At 32.6% G+C, this 21256-nt stretch overlaps 1 protein-coding gene across 5 annotated transcripts in view; it reads right to left on the minus strand.

Moving 5' to 3' along the window:
* The window catches only part of Eip63E (cyclin dependent kinase Eip63E), a 354249-nt gene that overhangs the window by 90553 nt on the left and 242440 nt on the right, over positions 1-21256 (minus strand). The window lies entirely within an intron of this gene.

Genomic DNA, 21256 nt, shown 5'->3' on the forward strand with positions numbered 1-21256 from the left:
CTATAAAACATAAGATCCATATTATTCGATGTTAGTTGGTACAATTATTATCGAGCATCAAAATCGTTCTTAGATTTTAGATTATACCCACTCAAAAAAGCTTACTTGGATTCAAAGATTTTTTACCTTTTCTTAAAGATATTGGTATTGATTTAGAGGCACAGATGCGGATTCCTAAAATTTTTTGGGAAGATATCTAGCTTTGAATTCAGCGTCTTTTTTAACTTTTACTAAAAATACATTTTTATGCAATAATAATAATTTTGGAATAGAACTATCATTTGAGCGACAACATATTTTTTGCGAAACGAAATCGCCATAACATTAATTTGTGTCCCTTTCAATAATTTAAGTTTAATCAATTTAAATAGGCTTATTTTAATTTAGTTCAATTTATCGTATTATTATTGTTAATTTAATTTTCCCTATTCACTTTTGAATATTTAAATTATTTTTGATGATTAAATTTTGTGTAGCTGAGTCTAACCTAATAATCCCAAAGCTAAAACTCCTTCACAATTTATGAAAATATCAAAATTTGAGTCTCAAAGAGCATATATGAAAATTTAATTTTTTTTGAACTTCTCTTCAAAAGTTTTCATTCGCAATTTAATTTTTCGTTTTTCTTTTTGTATACCAAAGCACTGGCAATGGGAAATGTTACAACATTTCACTACACGCTTGGATACCTGTGATAGCGGTGGTGAAGTTGACGCCATTGCACTTTGCCCACTTGGCCACACAAAGAGGAAGTACCAGCTCAAAAGGATTTCTAATACAAAATCCGACATTTTTGGCAAACCGGTCATTAAAACACCGTAACACCGCTATTTGTTTTCACTCCATATCCTGCTTTGGTTCTCCTTTTTCAGAGTCCTTTGTCAATAAACCTAAAATTATGCAATAGAATTGGCAAAGCAAAACAAACAAAAAAAAAACTCACGTCGTAAAGGACTCCTCGAAACAAAGTCTAGTAGCGCTAAAACAATACAGGGCATAGAAAATTTAAATCCTGTTGCAAATATTCAAACACCCTATGGGCGTTGATTGTTCCCTGTTTTTTTCTCAGTTGTCTTTGATACAGGATGAAAGCGATTTGTTTGCTGGAAAATTGGAATAGAGGACCTGGGTGGAGGTTGTTGGGTTAAATAAGCAGTTACAACTTTCAGAATAAAAGTCGAAGGCTAGCGATGTAATGGCTGCGCAAAGCCTCAAACATGGATGTAAACAAAATACGTTTGATATCAAACGACTTACTTTTGGACATGAATATTTTATGAATGGTAGCCACCACCCAATAGATTTTTTTCTAAGGCTAAGGTAAACTACTGCTGTTGATCCCGTCAGTTTAATCGTGTAAGGAATTTAGAGAAATTTCATGGGTAACAGGCAGTCACTGTGGTGCAAAGATGTCAAAAAGCATTAATTTATTTATTTTTATTTAATTATTTGCACTCATATCAATATGTAGAACAAATATTGATATGAGTTCAGTTTCTTCTGATGTGTAATATGTAGTAGCACGTACTACTCAAAATACGTTTGACCTTCTCTTAAAGATTTCCGTATTGATTAAAAGCCTTACCTTTTGACTATATAAAATTAAAATTAGGATACAGATCTCATTTATCGAATTTTCATTGTTTTGAGCGATATATTGACAAATGTATTCACGCACAAATAAATGCCAGTTTAAAAGTCCAAAGTGTAACAGATAATTCAATTACAAAAAAAAAGTTTCAAACCAAAGATGACAAAACTTCAAAATAAATCTAAAAATAAAGCTTTGTTATATTTTGAAGATCGAAGATTCAATATCAGAGTTATTTTGAAGATTATTTCTACACTGAAAAAACAGTGAACCCACCAGAAAGAAAACATTTTGTTTATGTTATTTTAGAAATTTTTTAATACATCACGCCGATATCACAAAAATAAGTAAATATTTTTCGACAAATTCAAGAAAATTTATTAGACATAATAATTTTTTTCACTTGTTAAAGAAAATTTTGTAGTTTGAAAGAAAAAATTGGAGTTCAAAATTGCAAGAATGTCTTTAGTGATATACGAAGTTCATGATGGACGCATTTGTAGTAAAATGTACAAATTTAAAGAAATAATGAACTATGTTGTGAGAAGTACGAATTTTTTACTTCATTTGTGTATAAGTTTTCCCCATTTTTTTTAGTTCATTTAACTAACGTACGCAAAAAATTATAAGAGTAAAGGAAACTTTCTCCATATATAATAATTCTATGAACTAAAATAAAGTTAAATTGGCTTTAGTGAAATAGAGAGGTCACTTTTTGGGAGTGTATCAACCATAAGTTTTTTTTCTTTACATTGAGGAAAATTAGTCGTACTTTAAGGACATGAGACTTTAAAGCAGGAACACAAATTTCAGATTCGTTTGCTAAATTTAATGACAAAAATTTTTGAAGCAAAGGTTATGAACTTTATTTTAATTAAAATGTTTTTATTTTTAATTAAATTTGTCCTTATTATTGTGTAAATTGCGCTTCCTACAAATCAGGTTGGACAATCTTTTATATTAGATCAATATTTTGTTCCAGTGTGGTAGTAGTTGCTAACTGCGACTATTTGATATTCACCACCGCCTGCCAAAAACTACAACCTTCAGTAATAGATTTTCGTGATATAATAACCCGTCTTCGTAAGTCGCAATTTTTGTACTATTTTCCAGAAATATGGAAATCTATGAATGAAATAGATTAGGTACGCATAGTACCCAGCAATATATGAGCTGACATGATGTTTTATCTGAAATGCGATTTGGCATTACTTATGCTAACAATCGCTCTATATGTTATTCTACTCAAACAAATGAAGAAAAACCTTAAAAACCAATTTCGAAAACATTATTCCTGAAGGATTCCACAAAATAATATGAAGAATAAAAAACAAGTATATTTTGAAAATGGGGGGCTTTCGGCAGGATTCAAACCCGGACCATGAGATCTGATGTGTTTCATAGTCGGCGAATGGCAACCGATAATTATTGTGAATGTTAACCCACTATTCTTAAAACTTTGGTAGTACTAAGAGTAGTACGCTTGTAATTACTGATATTGATAAAATGAATGACATTTGGACTACAAAGAAGCACAAACATGTTTCAAGAGCACCATGTTACTTTTTTGTGGGGAACATGTTTGTCACAACCATGTTATGTTCTCAAAAGTTATATATCATGTTATATTTGGCAAGAAAATAATACTTTACTTATTAAGATTAAAAAAGTAACATGGTGCTCTTGAAACATGTTTGGGGTGACCATATTAATTCTCCGGGTGCAGGTATGTTACTATTCTAAATTCCAGGGTAATGCTGCAAGTAGCAAGTTTCTGATTATCGGTGGTAATTCTGGAAAATAATCACCAGTTTTTTTTCTGGGTACTTGTTCATCTCTCACTTCAATAGTGACTTAAGATCGTAGGATTGTACGAAATAAAATGAACTTTTCATACATGCAACAAGCAGGTTTACTTATTAAGATTAAACAGTTTCCCCCGTCATTTCAATTCATATGACTCTTAAAGATCAATCGAATTTTTCTAGAATTTTTGTTAAAACCAGGGCTGTGGAGACGAGTCAATTTTGCTCGACTCCGGATCCGGCTCCGACTCCAGCATTTCTTATTAACCTCGACTCCGCCTCCGACTCGGGAGTCGACTCCAGGTGGTGTACCTAAATCTCATTTAAACAGTATGTACACTGAAAAAAAGCATGTATCGGGTGTATATGGAGATTTCTCAAGAAATTATCTCCAAATACAAAATCTGGGACGGTAAATTTCCGCATTTATTTATGGATCTCAAATAAGTCTAAATTCAAAATTTTGACAAATCTTATGAAAATTGTAGACTGGGAAAAACTTCTTAAAACAAATCGGAAAATGGGTTTATATCGTATGTAGGTAGGTGCTATATCACAAAATTGTCGAACTCGACATGCCTGCCAAAGAAATTTAGAACGTTAGGTTCTACTGCTATATATAAAATTGTACCTATATCAAGAGTACATATATGGTCAAAAATCGATATTTTAATATGTTAAAAATGGACAATACAGATGATCGATTCAGCCCATATTCTAGTAAAACCTACTTTTTATATCACCGTGAAATTTCACCCATATAAAAACACTTTGAATGATCTGAAATCCATTACTTAGTTTTTCGTTGTTCGTTAGGATAGGAAGTGTTTTTCAAAGTTTGTTTTGCCGGAGTCGGAGTCGAGCAAAATTTCTACGACTCCGGCTCCGACTCCAGCAAAATCTTCAGACTCCGGCTCCGACTCCAGCAAAATCTTCAGACTCCGGCTCCGACTCCACAGCCCTGGTTAAAACATCGTCGAAATTTGTGGAATAATCACATCTATTCCTGTTTTTAGTTTAATACTATTTATTTGCATGAAAACATAAGACCACAATGTACCCAGAAGCACTGCTGTCTGTCACCAGAATAGAGTATCAAGGATCCCAAAGTGAAAACACTTTAACTAAGGGTCAGAATATACGGTTCCCATTGTCGCCAATTTACATTTTAAGCTTCGAAATATTGTACAACAAACAAATCCATTTAACTCCTAAACCTGAACAAATGGTGAGCTTTGTCATGGCATAAACCAGCAGCCAAAGCAAGTAAATAAAGAATGAAACAGCTTGAATGATAAATTTACTTTTTTCCATGTTATATTCAACCCCTTATTTTTAATATAAAAATAAAAAAACACCAGAGAGAGAATGGAGAAAAATTTTCATCAAATAAATTTGAATGATAATCTTCATGCAAAAAAAAAAAAAAGCAAACATCGTTTATGCAATGTGTTCGTCGTCCTCTATGCGACAGTTCGACTTCCAACGAATAACAAATTTGAATAAAACAGAGCCCCCAAAAGTGTTCCATTTTAGCGATTTATATCTATGGTGGCAGCAGAAGTAGTACAGTAGTTTGGGTCCGTTTCTTGTTTTTATGAACAGTTTCATTTTGTTAACACCGGATATCCTCTTGTTCTACATTTAAAAATAAATTTCTATATGCAGTTTTTTGTTGTTACCGTCATTGTTGCTACCGAGATTTTATTTTGTTGCGTTTTGTTGTTGTAAAGTAATTTGCATTTTGTTGGACTGTGTGTAACCCATTTTTAAAATCCAGCGAATCTTTTGTTCTGATAAATTGTGACATGTGTGTATGTAAAGGGTGATTTGTTAAGAGCTTGATAACTTTTTTTAAAAAAAAAACGCATAAAATTTGCAAAATCTCATCGGTTCTTTATTTGAAACGTTAGATTGGTCCATGACATTTACTTTTTGAAGATAATTTCATTTAAATGTTGACCGCGGCTGCGTCTTAGGTGGTCCATTCGGAAAGTCCAATTTTGGGCAACTTTTTCGAGCATTTCGGCCGGAATAGCCCGAATTTCTTCGGAAATGTTGTCTTCCAAAGCTGGAATAGTTGCTGGCTTATTTCTGTAGACTTTAGACTTGACGTAGCCCCACAAAAAATAGTCTAAAGGCGTCAAATCGCATGATCTTGGTGGCTAACTTACCGGTCCATTTCTTGAGATGAATTGTTCTCCGAAGTTTTCCCTCAAAATGGCCATAGAATCGCGAGCTGTGTGGCATGTAGCGCCATCTTGTTGAAACCACATGTCAACCAAGTTCAGTTCTTCCATTTTTGGCAACAAAAAGTTTGTTAGCATCGAACGATAGCGATCGCCATTCACCGTAACGTTGCGTCCAACAGCATCTTTGAAAAAATACGGTCCAATGATTCCACCAGCGTACAAACCACACCAAACAGTGCATTTTTCGGGATGAATGGGCAGTTCTTGAACGGCTTCTGGTTGCTCTTCACTCCAAATGCGGCAATTTTGCTTATTTACGTAGCCATTCAACCAGAAATGAGCCTCATCGCTGAACAAAATTTGTGGATAAAAAAGCGGATTTTCTGCCAACTTTTCTAGGGCCCATTCACTGAAAATTCGACGTTGTGGCTCGTTAGTAAGTCTATTCATGATGAAATGTCAAAGCATACTGAGCATCTTTCTCTTTAACACCATGTCTGAAATCCCACGTGATCTGTCAAATACTAATGCATGAAAATCCTAACCTCAAAAGAATCACCCTTTATATGGTACACATACATTTGCACGGATAAAAGTCCTTTTTGTTATAATAGCAAAGAAGAATACAAAAAGTTATTAAAATTTCAATTGTTATGAGCAAACGTAAAAACACAGGGAATTACATACTCTCTAGTCCACTCCCCCATCATCTCGGCGACGACAACAACATCAAGCATAACTTATGAATGCCTTCCTGTTTTTCTTTTATGGTATTGCATTCCATTAGGTTTGGAGGAGTTTATTTATACATATTTGACCAAAATAATTACAACCCAAATAGGGCTCAAACTAAAATATCTCACAAGCAAAAAACTAAATATTTGTAAAGAGGTCATCGTAAATGCAATTCCTTTGTCAGTTTTTTCAGTCAGTTCAGAAAATACTTTTCAATGAGTTTTTCATAGTGTATTTTTTCAGATTATAAAAAAAAAAAACAAATTGCAGATCTAAAACATTATCAAATTATAAATAACCTATTAATAATTAAATAGAAAAGGATAATAGTTTGTTTGTCACAAACAAAAAAAAAAATATAAATAAAGACAAATCAACATTACTTTACTCGTATCAAAATACTTTACAAGTATTTTTTCTTTGGGTGCAATAAGTCGTAATCTTTTATTTGACAAAAAGTCGGTTAGTCGGTTTTGGACTCTTTTATCCCTAATTAGAATGCAGAAGGCGAACCTGATCAGTTCTATACAGGAGACTCTTCTATATCCAGGATTACCTATAAAAATTCTACAAAACCGTACAATTTTTTATAAAATGACATGATATCTTTATGTATGCAATATTAAGAATAAGTAGTAGTAAAGGGTGATTTGTTAAGAGCTTGATAACTTTTTTTTAAAAAAAAACGCATAAAATTTGCAAAATCTCATCGGTTCTTTATTTGAAACGTTAGATTGGTCCATGACATTTACTTTTTGAAGATAATTTCATTTAAATGTTGACCGCGGCTGCGTCTTAGGTGGTCCATTCGGAAAGTCCAATTTTGGGCAACTTTTTCGAGCATTTCGGCCGGAATAGCCCGAATTTCTTCGGAAATGTTGTCTTCCAAAGCTGGAATAGTTGCTGGCTTATTTCTGTAGACTTTAGACTTGACGTAGCCCCACAAAAAATAGTCTAAAGGCGTCAAATCGCATGATCTTGGTGGCCAACTTACCGGTCCATTTCTTGAGATGAATTGTTCTCCGAAGTTTTCCCTCAAAATGGCCATAGAATCGCGAGCTGTGTGGCATGTAGCGCCATCTTGTTGAAACCACATGTCAACCAAGTTCAGTTCTTCCATTTTTGGCAACAAAAAGTTTGTTAGCATCGAACGATAGCGATCGCCATTCACCGTAACGTTGCGTCCAACAGCATCTTTGAAAAAATACGGTCCAATGATTCCACCAGCGTACAAACCACACCAAACAGTGCATTTTTCGGGATGCATGGGCAGTTCTTGAACGGCTTCTGGTTGCTCTTCACTCCAAATGAGGCAATTTTGCTTATTTACGTAGCCATTCAACCAGAAATGAGCCTCATCGCTGAACAAAATTTGTCGATAAAAAAGCGGATTTTCTGCCACTGATTTTGGTAATAAAATTCAATGATTTGCAAGCGTTGCTCGTTAGTAAGTCTATTCATGATGAAATGTCAAAGCATACTGAGCATCTTTCTCTTTGACACCATGTCTGAAATCCCACGTGATCTGTCAAATACTAATGCATGAAAATCCTAACCTCAAAAGAATCACCCTTTAGTAGTAGTAGTAGTGGTATCTTTATTTAACCCTCTAATGCCCCAATTTTTTTGCCAGCTGATTAAATTTTCAATGTTGACGACACAAAAGCAAGAGAACTAAGCAAGAAAAATTTATACGGTAAAATTCAGCATATGCTGCAAAGCTTCTTGAATAGTTTCAAATAAGTTTTCTTTTTATTTTGCCCATTTTTGTTGACTTAAGGTGTGTTTTACTAAAAGCCTCCTTATTAAATGATTCAATAATTATTAACTTGCGGTATTGAAATGCAGTTGTTATATATTTTATAAGTTTGGGCCAATCGTCTATCTCTCTTCCATCCAAAATGTCGCCAACTTCAGTCTCACTCAATGCCAGTTTGTTAAAAACCTGTCCTACTGTGGGACATATTCCTAGAAAGTGGTATATCGTCTCCTTCTGAACTAAGTTACATAAAGTACATCGGTCTGTGTCACTCAGATTTAGAATTTTCAGGTTGGCATTTAGGTAAGTTAGATCTACACGTGCTTTGAATATGCACCTAATCTGGTTCACATTAAAGTTCGAGTTAAAATATAAAGCTCCCCTTGATAAATCAAGATTTTTGTAGTATCTGGACTGACTCAGTAGTGCTTTTTGTAACGAGTGTTAGCCCGGGATATTTTATCCACCAATATGTTGACCATACCAGATCATTCTTCTTGCGTCATATCCTCCCCCAATGGCTGCACACCCAGCTCGTTTATTTTTTCCATTAAATATTTAACCCCGAAAAATTTTCTTCTAATTGTTATTAAAGTTAGTTGGTGTGGTAATCTATCCTTCGAATACATGAAAAGTGTTTTTAGTACGTAGCTCATATGAAGTTGAAATGTATATAAATGGCTTTTTTCTAGACCAGTTTCTATGCAAAGTGCATAGCTTGGTGTGGTTTCGAGCAAATTTAGTACTAATTTTAGAAAGAAGCGTTGTAGTTCATCAACTGCTTCGAAATGTCCATATCCCCAATTTTGGCCAGCATACGTTTGAACAGATCTGCTCGCTGACATATATAAGTATTATATCGTTTCTTTTCAAGAAGTTTTTCCAAGTGGCATTATTAACTAAATCTCATTTTAATACCACTAATTTGTAGTTCTATTGTATATAAAGTATCGTATTTATTTATGTGTGCAAAAAAGGTCTTAATTTCACATTAGATGCCAATTGAACTCTATATTTCAAATTTAGGGCAATGTTTAATAAATAAAATAACGATATAAATACCCATCATAATATGAGAAGATACCAACAGTATATAAATTTGTGGACCAAAATTATTGATACTATCTCAAATCCTTTAAATTTGTTGCGAGGTTTATATTCCCATGTGCATGAATTTGAATCTGAATCGATTTAGACAATATTTTATATACTTCTACAAAATCTATGTATTTAAAATAAATCTAACGTTATGGGACGTAACACAATTTTAACAAAAAATAAAAATGCAAGGAAAGTCTAAAGTCGGGCGGGCCGATTATAATATACTCTGCACAACTTTGTATTTAGATCTACATTTTGATAAAATCTCAAATCAGACTTCTTCAAAATCTCGGGCAATATTTGGGAAATATTTATAACTGTTTAGACAATTTCGCAAAAATGCATTTATGATTCATTCATTGAAAAATTTGAAAATTTGAGTAATTTCTACAAGTTTTCTACTTAGCAGTGAGTATCAGTGAGCATGCAATTTTGGAAAAAATTTTGTATAGTAAATAAAATTTAGCAAAATATTCTACAGAAACAAAATTTTGACTAAATTTTCTATAGAAATAAAATTTTGGCAAAATTTTTTATAGAAATCAAATTTTGACCAATATATAGAAATAAAATTTTTATAGAAATAAAATTTGGCAAAATTTTTTATAGAAATAAAAGTTTGAAAAAATCATCAATAGAAATACAATTTAAAAAAAATGTGTTGCAAACAACATTTTGAAAAATTTTCTATAGAAATAAAATTTTGCAAAATATTCTATAGAAACAAAATTTTGACTAAATTTTCTATAGAAATAAAATTTTGTCTAAATTTTATATAGAAAAAAATACTTCTATAGTAATAAAATTTTGAATACATTTTTTATAGCAGTGAGTATCAGTAAGAAAAAAAAATTTTGAGAAAATTTGCTATAGAAATAAAATTTGACAATTTTTTCTTATAGAAATAAAATTTGAAAAAAATATCAATAAAAATTACAATTTTACAAAAATTTTTGTGTAGTAAATAAAATTCTGCAAAATATTCTATAGAAACAAAATTTTGACTAAATTTTCTATAGAAATAAAATTTTGATCAAATTTTCTAATAAAAAAATATATTACTATAAAATTTTGGCAAAATTTTCTATAGAAATAAAATGTTGACCAAATTTTCTAATAAAAAAATCTATTACTATAAAATTTTGGCAATATTTTCTATAGAAATAAAATTTATATAAAATATAGAATATAGAAACAAAACTTTGACTCAATTTTCTATAGAAATAAAATTTTGACTAAATTTTCTATAGAAAAAAATACGTCTATAGTAATAAATTTTTGAATAGATTTTTATAGAAATAAAATGTTGACAAAATTTGCCATAGAAATAAAAATTTGACAATACTTTTTATAGAAATAACATTCAAAATAAAATTAAAAAAAAAAAATAATTTCGATTTGTTCGAAATATTTCAAATTTATTGATATGGACATTAAAATGGATCGATCCAGCCCATCTGCTAGGAAACATAAAAAGATAGCCGTAATTGGAAGTTGATTGTCATTTACAATCATGCTGTACATTGATCAAATGAATAATGCAATGGAAACTAATTTGCGTAAAAACTTGCTTAATTACAAAAATGTGAAGTGTTTTAAAAAATTTGGTGTAGCCGGAGTCGGAGTCGAGGAAAATTTTTACGACTCGGACTCTAGCAAAATCTTCAGACTCCGACTCCGGCTCCACAGCCCTGGTTAATACCACCCCAAGATATTTATATTCAGAGACCACTTCCAGCTTTTCTTCATATTAAGGATAATTGGTCAAGATTTAAAAAGTTCGCCCAACATAATTTAATTCTGAACCTTTTAATTGGTCAAGAAGGTTCGCCCAATATAATTGACTTCTGAGTATGTCCTCTCGGTAATGAACAACTTTCAGTTTTTGTTGAATATTACAATACGTTCATGTCTAAGTACTTCAGTGTCTGTATGTAAATGGGCAAAAAATTAATTATTGAAATGCCAAATAAAGAACACTTGACTCTGCTTTTGTTGACGCTGCTGCTTGTTGTCACAGGCGGACATATGCTAACACTTTAAGCCCACATCAAGTACCCGCTTTATAACACTTTTTGTCATGAGTGAATCAAGCAAGCATTTAAAGAGGCCAGAGAAAACCCGCCCTCAAATATCACAAAGGGAGAAAGACACTTGGAACGTGAACACTGACATCAATATGGAATTCATTATTTTAGCCAATATTAATTAGGTCATCACCAGTAACCAACCGATATAGGCAATAAGGATGTGGTAGCAGCAAAGAGAGGCAGGCATGTCACCGGATACCAATCACCAAAGTGTATATGTGCGGCTGTGGCACCCAGCAGAACAATTGAGGGTGGGGAAAAGTGTAACATCTTTTTCTACTTCTATGGCAAATTAAGCTTATTACAGGAAATTGATGGCGATAAGGTGTGTTTGCCTCACTGCTCGATGCTTGCTCTGAAAATTGTCCATAATTAGTGGGTAGGTAAGAGGACATGGGGACAAATGTGGAACACTAAAGGACTCTTAGAGGAGCAGCAGGTGAATTCCATTCGACTGGGTTAATTAATTTGTTGAATGCCATGCTCAGTGACAAAGTGCTACTTTAAGGTGGACAAAGAGGGAGGAACGAAGAGAGGAGAGGCCATCAGAAGGCAACCGGTTGGTGGCATTCGTTGTTCTACTTCAATTACGAAACCACAATTAGGCTGAAATTCATTTAGCATTGCTCCAAAGCCAAGTCATATTTGTTAAAATGTATCGTAAACTGTCATAAATTATAAATGACTTTGGCAACATATAAATCACAAAGGACTTAATTCTACTCACCCACTCACACAAACACAAATGTAATGGAATCGAAATTACCAGGTGTCTTTCTGTGTGTGTGTGTGTATGTGTGGGTTCAAACTTTAGGAATTGCTACTTCAATTGTAAAGAAGATTTATACATGTATTTATATTTCAATTCGACGAAAGTCTAAGCCACACACACTCACACACAGGTTATTTTAAGAACCAAATTCTCTTACAATTAACTTTGTAGGTTTGTTTTAGAAATTTGTTTGTGTGCAACAAAATATTTTCTCTAAGAAATTCAAAGTTTAAAGTGGCTTGTGTATCTCAGGTAGGACTTAAGAACATGGAATCAGCTTTCTTTCGTTTTGTTACAATATGGCGAACGGCATCCTTTTTCCATTAACAACATAATACTTTATTCAATAGAAAAAGAAGTATATTTCATCTCATGACTTACAAAATGTACACGTTCAGCTTTTTATCTTATGTATCTATTTTACACAGAAGAAAATATCACCAAAATATTTCCAATTAAAAAATTTATTGAAGTTGAAATCGTAATTAATTAAAAAAGTAATAAATGCAATTAACTTTTGAATCAAATTATATCACCCCAATTAAAATTTTAATTAAATAAATAAAAAAATAAAAACAAATCCAATTAAACATTTAGACAGTATTTAAACAAAAAACAGTGACCACACCAGGAAGGAAAATTTTAGTTAAGTTTAAAATTTTTAATTAAACTGTATTACAAACTCAAATGCCATGCCGATTTCCAAAAAGGAAGTAAATATTTTTGGGGAAATCGGCGTGGTATAATTATCTTTTTTTTTATTTGTAAAAGAAAAACTCGTAGTGTGAAGGAAAACAATGGAGTTCAAAATTGCAAAAATGTCTTTAGTGCTATACGAAGTTCAAGATGGGTGCATTATTGGTAAAACTTACAAATTTTAAGAAATTCTGAACTATTTTATGGGACATACAAATTTAGTAAATCATGTAAATATTTGTGTATAGTTTACTCCCCTTTTCTAGTTAACATATGCAAAAAATTATTAAAGTCAAACAAAAATTACCCAAAACCTAATAATTCCCTGAACTAAAATAGAGTTGAATTGGTTTTAGTGCGATATAGGGTTAACTGTTGAGTGTGTATATTGGAATGTATATACAAAGAAAAAAATTTCCGTAGTTAAACTAACTAAAAAAACATATTTGCTAGAAATTAAATTTTATTATTTTTTCTGAAATTTTCCACAACTTAAAGAAATTGTACTTTTTTTAAGTAACTATGCCTCAAAAATTTTATGAACTAATTTTATGAGTATAAAGTTCAATGACCGTACACATAAGTTCAATATGAACTAAAGCAAAAGAAAATTTTCGTACGATTCCCAAAAATAGTAAGAATGAACTACTGTATGGTTAAAATGGTCATGATTTGGCGCCAATGATTTTCTTCTTTACTTTTAAATAGTTCATTTTTTCTTCTATGAGATGATGTAATTTCGTGAACTGCAGTTAAAAAGCACAAAAGGGTATTAAATTTTCCTGGTTTTAACAACGCTTTGTGGAAATCTCAAACTGTGGAGTAAAATTTAGTTCAATTTTCGTGCGAGGTAGTTCATTCTTTCTATAAAACAGTTTACATTTTTTTCGGTGTATACTCTTCATTGGCCCATTAAAAACCCAAGTATAATTATAATCGGAAATCCATAAGAAAGTAGACTCTTCTATAAAATTACAAGAAAATTTATTCAAATAATTATTAATGAATAAATAATAATACAATATATAATTGATTGCCTAAATTAAAAAAAATTATTGAGTTCAAATCAATCAATTTTTTTATTGAACCAATTAAAAAATAATTGAATTGCGGAAGAAATCAATTAATTTTTTAATCACGAAATTTGGATAATCAGTGCGTCTTCTATCCCTTAGCAGTGGATCCACCAGGAAGAACAATTTTGGTTAATTTTAGAACATTTTACAAACGCTGACATCACACGGATATCACAAAAAACCAGTAAGGAAAGTCTAAAGTCGGGCGGGGCCGACTATATTATACCCTGCACCACTTTGTAGATCTAAATTTTCGATACCATATCACATCCCTCAAATGTTTGGGTGCTATATATAAAGGTTTGTCCCAAATACATATATTTAAATATCACTCGATCTGGACAGAATTTGATAGACTTCTACAAAATCTATAGACTCAAAATTTAAGTCGGCTAATGCACTAGGGTGGAACACAATATTAGTAAAAAAAATATGTGAAACATTTAAATCTGAAGCAATTTTAAGGAAACTTCGAAAAGTTTATTTATGATTTATCGCTCGATATATATGTATTAGAAGTTTAGGAAAATTAGAGTCATTTTTACAACTTTTGGACTCAGCAGTGGCGATCTTACAAGGAAGTTTTACGAAATCAGAAAAACATATATATGGGAGCTATATCTAAATCTTAACCGATTTAAACCAAATTTGGCACGCATAGCTACAATGCTAATTCTACTCCCTGTGCAAAATTTCAACTAAATCGGAGCGAAAATTGGCCTCTGTGGTCATATGAGTGTAAATCGGGCGAAAGCTATATATGGGAGATATATCTAAATCTGAACCGATTTCAACCAAATTTGGCACGCATAGCTATAATGCTAATTCGACTCCCTGTGCAAAATTTCAACTAAATCGGAGTTAAAAATTGGCCTATGTGGTCATATGAGTGTAAATCGGGCGAAAGCTATATATGGGAGCTATATCTAAATCTGAACCGATTTCAACCAAATTTGGCACTCATAGTTACAATGCTAATTCTACTCCCTGTGCAAAATTTCAACTAAATCGGAGCAAAAACTTGGCCTCTGTGGGCAATTGAGTGTAAATCGGGCGAAAGCTATATATGGGAGCTATATCTAAATCTGAACCGATTTGGCTGATATTTTGCAAGTTTTTCGAGACTCATAAAATATTCGGATGTACGGAATTTGAGGAAGATCGGTTGATATACACGCCAATTATGACCAGATCGGTGAAAAATATATATGGCAGCTATATCTAAATCTGAACCGATTTTTTCCAAAATCAATAGGGATCGTCTTTGAGCTGAAACAGGACCCTATACCAAATTTTAGGACAATCGGACTAAAACTGCGAGCTGTACTTTGCACACAAAAATACATCAACAAACAGACAGACAGACGGACAGACAGACAGACAGACAGACAGAGAGACAGACAGACAGACAGAGAGACAGACAGACAGACAGACAAACAGACAGACAGACGGACATCGCTAAATCGACTCAGAATTTAATTCTAAGACGATCGGTATACTAAACGATGGGTCTCAGACTTTTCCTTCTTGGCGTTACATACAAATGCACAAACTCTGTACCACAGTAGTGGTGAAGGGTATAAATATGGGAAACGTTTAAATCTGAAGCAATTTGAAGGAAACTTCGAAAAAGATTATTTATGATTTATCGCTCGATATATATGTATTAGAAGTTTAGGAAAATTAGAATCATTTTTACAACTTTTCGACTAAGCAGTGGCGATTTTACAAGGAAAATGTTGGTATTTTGACCATTTTTGTCGAAATCAGAAAAACATATATGGGAGCTATATCCAAATCTGAACCGATTTCAAGCAAATTTGGCACGCATAGTTACAACGCTAATTCTACTCCCTATGCAAAATTTCAACTAAATCGGAGCAAAAAATTGGCCTCTGTGGGCAAATGAGTGTAAATCGGTCGAAAGCTATATATGGGAGCTATATCTAAATCTGAACCGATTTTGCTGATATTTTGCAAGTTTTTCGAGACTCATAAAATATTCGGATGTACGGAATTTGAGCAAGATCGGTTGATATACACGCCACTTATGACCAGATCGGTGAAAAATATATATGGCAGCTATATCTAAATCTGAACCGATTTTTTTCCAAAATCAATAGGGATCGACTTTGAGCCGAAACAGGACGCTATACCAAATTTTAGGACAATCGGACTAAAACTGCGAGCTGTACTTTGCACACAAAAATACATCAACAGACAGACGGACAGACAGACAGACAGACGGACATCGCTAAATAGACTCAGAATTTAATTCTAAGCCGATCCGTATACTAAAAGGTTGGTCTATGATTACTCCTTCTTGGCGTTACATACAAATGCACAAACTTATTATACCCTGTACCACTGTAGTGGTGAAGGGTATAATAAGTAAATATTTTTCGACAAATTCAAGAAAATTTATTAGACATAATTATTTTTTTTACCTTGTTAATGAAAATTTTGTAGTTTGTAGGAAAAACTTGGAGTTCAATATTACAAGAATATCTTTAGTGCCATACGAAGTTCAAGATGGGCGCATTTGTAGTAAAATGTACAAATTTGAAGTAGTAATGAACTATTTTGTGAGATGTAGGAATTTGGTAAATCTTTATGCTTCATTTGAGTAAAATTGTTTCCCATTTAGTCCATTCCCCATTTAGTTCATTTAACGCAAAAAATTATTAGAGTAAAGGAAACTTTCTCCAAATTAAATTGGCTTAGTGAAATAGAGGATTCATTTTTTTAGTGTATCCTGTATATCAAACCCTTACCGATGTAAACCAAATTTGACATATTTCTTGATGGTTCTAGCATACCTCTAGATTTATAACTTCAAGACAATCGCGGTGACCGGATTCTCAAGAATTCAGAACGGTAGATCAATATATGGGGGCTTTATCAGAATTTGGATGGATATAACCCAAATTTCACTCAGGTCATTGTGACCATAAAATATCTCTGGTCATATTTAAGCAATTTGATTTAATTGCTGGTTTTCTTCTACAATATTCACATTACCAAGTCCAAAAATCAATAATAACAAAACAAAGTCAATCCCGGCCGATTTCAATTGCAAATCGATAATGTGATGAACTACCACTATAGGGAAAGTTTTGCGGTTAATTCTCATTGATATTGTTGAATTCAACGGAATTATTCTAATATAATTGGTTAATAGTTTCGCTGCAAGAAGAGGATGATGATGAGAAATAAGGAGTCTCCGAAACAATCGTCAATTTGACCGTCTTGCAGTCTAAAGATTTTCCTCTAATAAATTTGACAAACACCATTTTCAATTTTAATTGAGAACGTTTGTATGAGAGTACTTGTAATTAGTCTACAATTTCAGCAATTCCATATAATGATTGAGGTGCAGTTTTTATGCACATTGTTACGACTACAAAAAACCTCAAAATTTCATAATTTTCTGACAAAACGGAATGTTATCTTAGACCCTACCAACAACGAAACAATTAAAAGAGCAAAAATGCATATCGCTTTCTTTCTGATGGAAATTTGCAACCAAGCCCTTTAATTACTACGATACTTTAATTAATGCACACAACCAAAAGGTGGGCATCCTGAATGTGACCTCCATGTTGCACGAAATAGTTTCACAAGAAGAAACAACCATCTCTTTCAGACACTGCATGAACTATGACTGATAGATGCGTCTATATTCAATGTATAGAAAGCAGAGCAGCATAAGCACACTGAAAGAAGCGAAGTATTGCATTAAAGATGTATTTCAGAAGAGTAAAAAAAGCGTCGTTACAATGAAGACTTGAAGGACTCTTCCAATATCCGTTTTAGCTTTATAGTCAGGTCCTAAAGAATCATCGAACTAAATAACGAGTTCAATAATTTTAAAGATTTGAAACTGTATATTTTGGAGTTGACCTCAGTTCAACGGAATTTTCTTATAGTTATGCAAGTATACCCACTTTAAACTCGAATCTCGAGACTTTAAGATTAAAATGCCTTCATGGAAGTATGTGACGATCATTGGTCAATGAAAACAAAAATCTGTATAATTCGTCTTCTACACTGACATGCGTAGTTTAAGGACAACACATCTTTCTGCTCACCGCAATATTTGTGTCAGTGTACCTGCAGATAGTTGTGCAGAAAATTGATGCACAAACCAAACTTAAATAGTTTTCTTTTATGAATGTAAAGAGCTCCCTCTGTTATGTGCCCTTTTTGGTGGGGTGTGGCGTTTGCCAACAAATGATTCACTTCCCACTCTATATCACTCTTCATTAATGCCATGCTTACTTTAAATTTAAAGTTTTTATAATGAGTACTAAAGTGTCTAGGTGTGTGTCTGTGTGTGTGTGTTGTATAAGCAAAATAACGAAAGGCAACGGTGTCCTTAGCTCCTGCTTTCACACAGCTGGCAGCGTGTCAAAGAGCACTTCATATAAACGACGTTTACGCACTTGAATTTCCTCTTGTGGAATTTTCGAGCTCAAAGGCCATCATTACAAAGGACAGAAACAACCATTGCTTGGTGTTATTTGAAACAACTGAAATTATGCGTATTCTAATGTTTAATTAAATTTCAAGATATTTTCCTCCTTGTTATCGCTTTTTAATATCATCGTCTACGAAATTGCTTGAACTAAAAGGAAATTTTCTGTTTCTTTCCGCTAAATTTATCTTGAATTACAAAAAGGGAATTAATTCGATAGGTAACAAAAAGGGCGTTTCCGTAAGAGAAATTTCTTCCCTATTCCCCATTTTTAGATTGTGAGAGAATTTCGCAAGCATCGGCCGTTTAATTATCCTGCAATTTCTTTTAGCAATGATGGGCAAATGTTATGGACAGTCGATTGACAATGTATTACAGTACTGTTGACAAATTGATATAGAGTACAGATTTCGTTTTATTTCAAGTCATAAATTGATGAATTTTCAACCCTATGCTATTGTCACGGATGATTGACTTTTGAGGGCACTACTTCATACCTTCAACATTATTATCATGGAAATGATCATGAATTCACCTGTTGGTCCTAATTCACCAACCTAATGCTGTAGCTTTTCAATCGGATTAAAGTGTCTGTATGTCAGACTTGTTTCCATGCGAACCTGTCCTTTGTTTAGTTGCCATTAAAAACAATAAGGTGTTATATGTCAATTGTTATTGTTCTCCGGCAAAGATGTGGGTGGGTGGCATATCCGGGTACACCTTTTGCAAATGTCGATTCCTTGCTCATAGCCTCAAACCATATTTCCTTCTAGCTTTTAATAACAACTCCTTGTATTTTCACTCATCGCTCTTCCTTCTGGCTATCTGTCTGGCCATTGTTGTACATTGGTTATCTGTTTCATGTTGATTCCATTAAGAGGTACCTTGCACGTCGTTCCTACAACTGACACCGAGGGGAGGAATTTAGCCCAGGGTTGAAAATTTCGGATGTATAAGAGAAAGCTTTTAAATGTCTTAAGCAGGGGTATACATTAGATATTTATCTTCTTGTCGGGATGTTTATGTCTATTCCATTGTCTATGTATTTGTGAATTATCATTAAGCTAAATTAGAATTTAATGGCTTTGTGGACTTCAAAGCCAAGAGTATGTGCACAAGGAAATCGCTTTCAAATGAACTCAAATAAATCTCTGCGTAGTTAATCGATTCCCCTGGAGCGGAAAAACAATTTTCCAATAAGGAGATCTTTGGCTCATGTCCTTGTGTAGTACATGGAAAATGTTTTGAAATTCTCTCACTTGCAATGTTTATTTTTCGTTTTGATCTGTATGCCTTGTAAATATAAATCGTTCAATGTATAGTTTTTAGTTTTCATCTTACGTGTTAAGGATTTTATTGTGCGTATATATATGAGTGACTTATTTTTTGTTCGTCCTGATCACTTTTGTAGTATATAAGAAACGTAATTAGCAATCTGTAATGGGTAATTAAAATGGACAAAGTTTTTTTTTTTTTTTTTTAAATATTAAAATTAAAAAAATATTAAAATTTAGTATAGAAAATGGATCAAACCCAGAAGTAACAGGGTCAATTTACAGTTTACGACAGGATTTGGACTCATAGACAGGTCGTCATGAACCAGTCCCGGGCAACCTCATAGAAACCTGTTCAAATTGGGCATCCAAAAATGTTGGCAATATGTTAAATAATAGCTTTTTATGGCAATTGCATTTCAGTAAATTTATAGATCGATCCAATAAGATTGTAACATCCAGAGAGTATACAAATAAATTATATTAAAAATAAATTATATTAAATAGCGACAAATTGTAGCATCGGTATCAGTCCTGTGATAGGTCCGCTAATGCCAATTGACACCAATTTCCCGCATTGACTTTGTCCAACAATTGTAGCAAAAAATCTGTCCATCCGTTTCACATTAGGTCTCAAAAAATAGGATATTAATAAATAAAATCAATTTTTTTAGAAATAACCAACTCCCATTTGGAGGAGTAGAAAACTCTCTACACCAGTGAAAATTTTTAATGTTTTAATGAAACAAGCATGCAAAAACAACCCACAGTACAAATAGCTGTGAAAATATTCAAAATATATGCGTACATAAACATAAAAACGTCTATATAAATTAATGTCCACTTTATGGATTTTCAACCCACTGTGGTTTAAACGATAAACTTTGCCGGACAGTCTCAAATTTCTACGAGGATAAAATTGTTATCCAACTAGAATCGAGTTCGAAGATGGTTATCACCTTTTCCTATATTCAATTCGTATCATAAGCTAAAATAATATTCAGCAAGATAAAAAAGAAGAAAAAGAAGAAAAAAATTAATTAAAATAATTTGAAATAATAAAAAATTATACCCAAATTCATTAGATGTTAGATACACGCTCACAAAAAATCGCTTCTGTAACATATACTCCCAAACATATTTTGCTTCAAGCATATATATTTTTGGGTATTGCCCAAACATTTATATGTTTGATCTCTTCCAATATATAATATGTCTGAAAGCATATTGGTCTAAACAATATATGTTTGGGTAGTCTAAGTTCCAAACATTTTGTATTTTTGCATCCAAATTCAATAATGTTGTCTTCCAAAAAACAATATGTTATTATGTGAACATATAATATGTTTGGAAGCATTTTGCACCCAAAAATATTATATGCTTAAAAAAAAATTCTCCCAAACAATATTGTGCTCAAAATTTTATTTATTTATTTATTTATTTACAATCATAACGAATTATGAAAATAAACAGGTAATATAGGTGCTAACAACATAGGTTTTCGACCTGAATGCTCAAAATTTTGTTTCTGCCCAATTGTATATTCCCCCACATCTTTCTCACTTCAACGAGATTTTTTAGTTCTTAGCACCTTTTTCTGTAATACAAACATTGTAGAAGAAATTATTCAATTGTATGATTTTTTTTTATTTTAATTTTACCTTTTGCCGGACGGGGATTCGAACAGC

Source organism: Haematobia irritans, chromosome 4, assembly GCF_050003625.1.
Source record: "Haematobia irritans isolate KBUSLIRL chromosome 4, ASM5000362v1, whole genome shotgun sequence".
In the NCBI taxonomy this organism is placed as follows: domain Eukaryota; kingdom Metazoa; phylum Arthropoda; class Insecta; order Diptera; family Muscidae; genus Haematobia; species Haematobia irritans.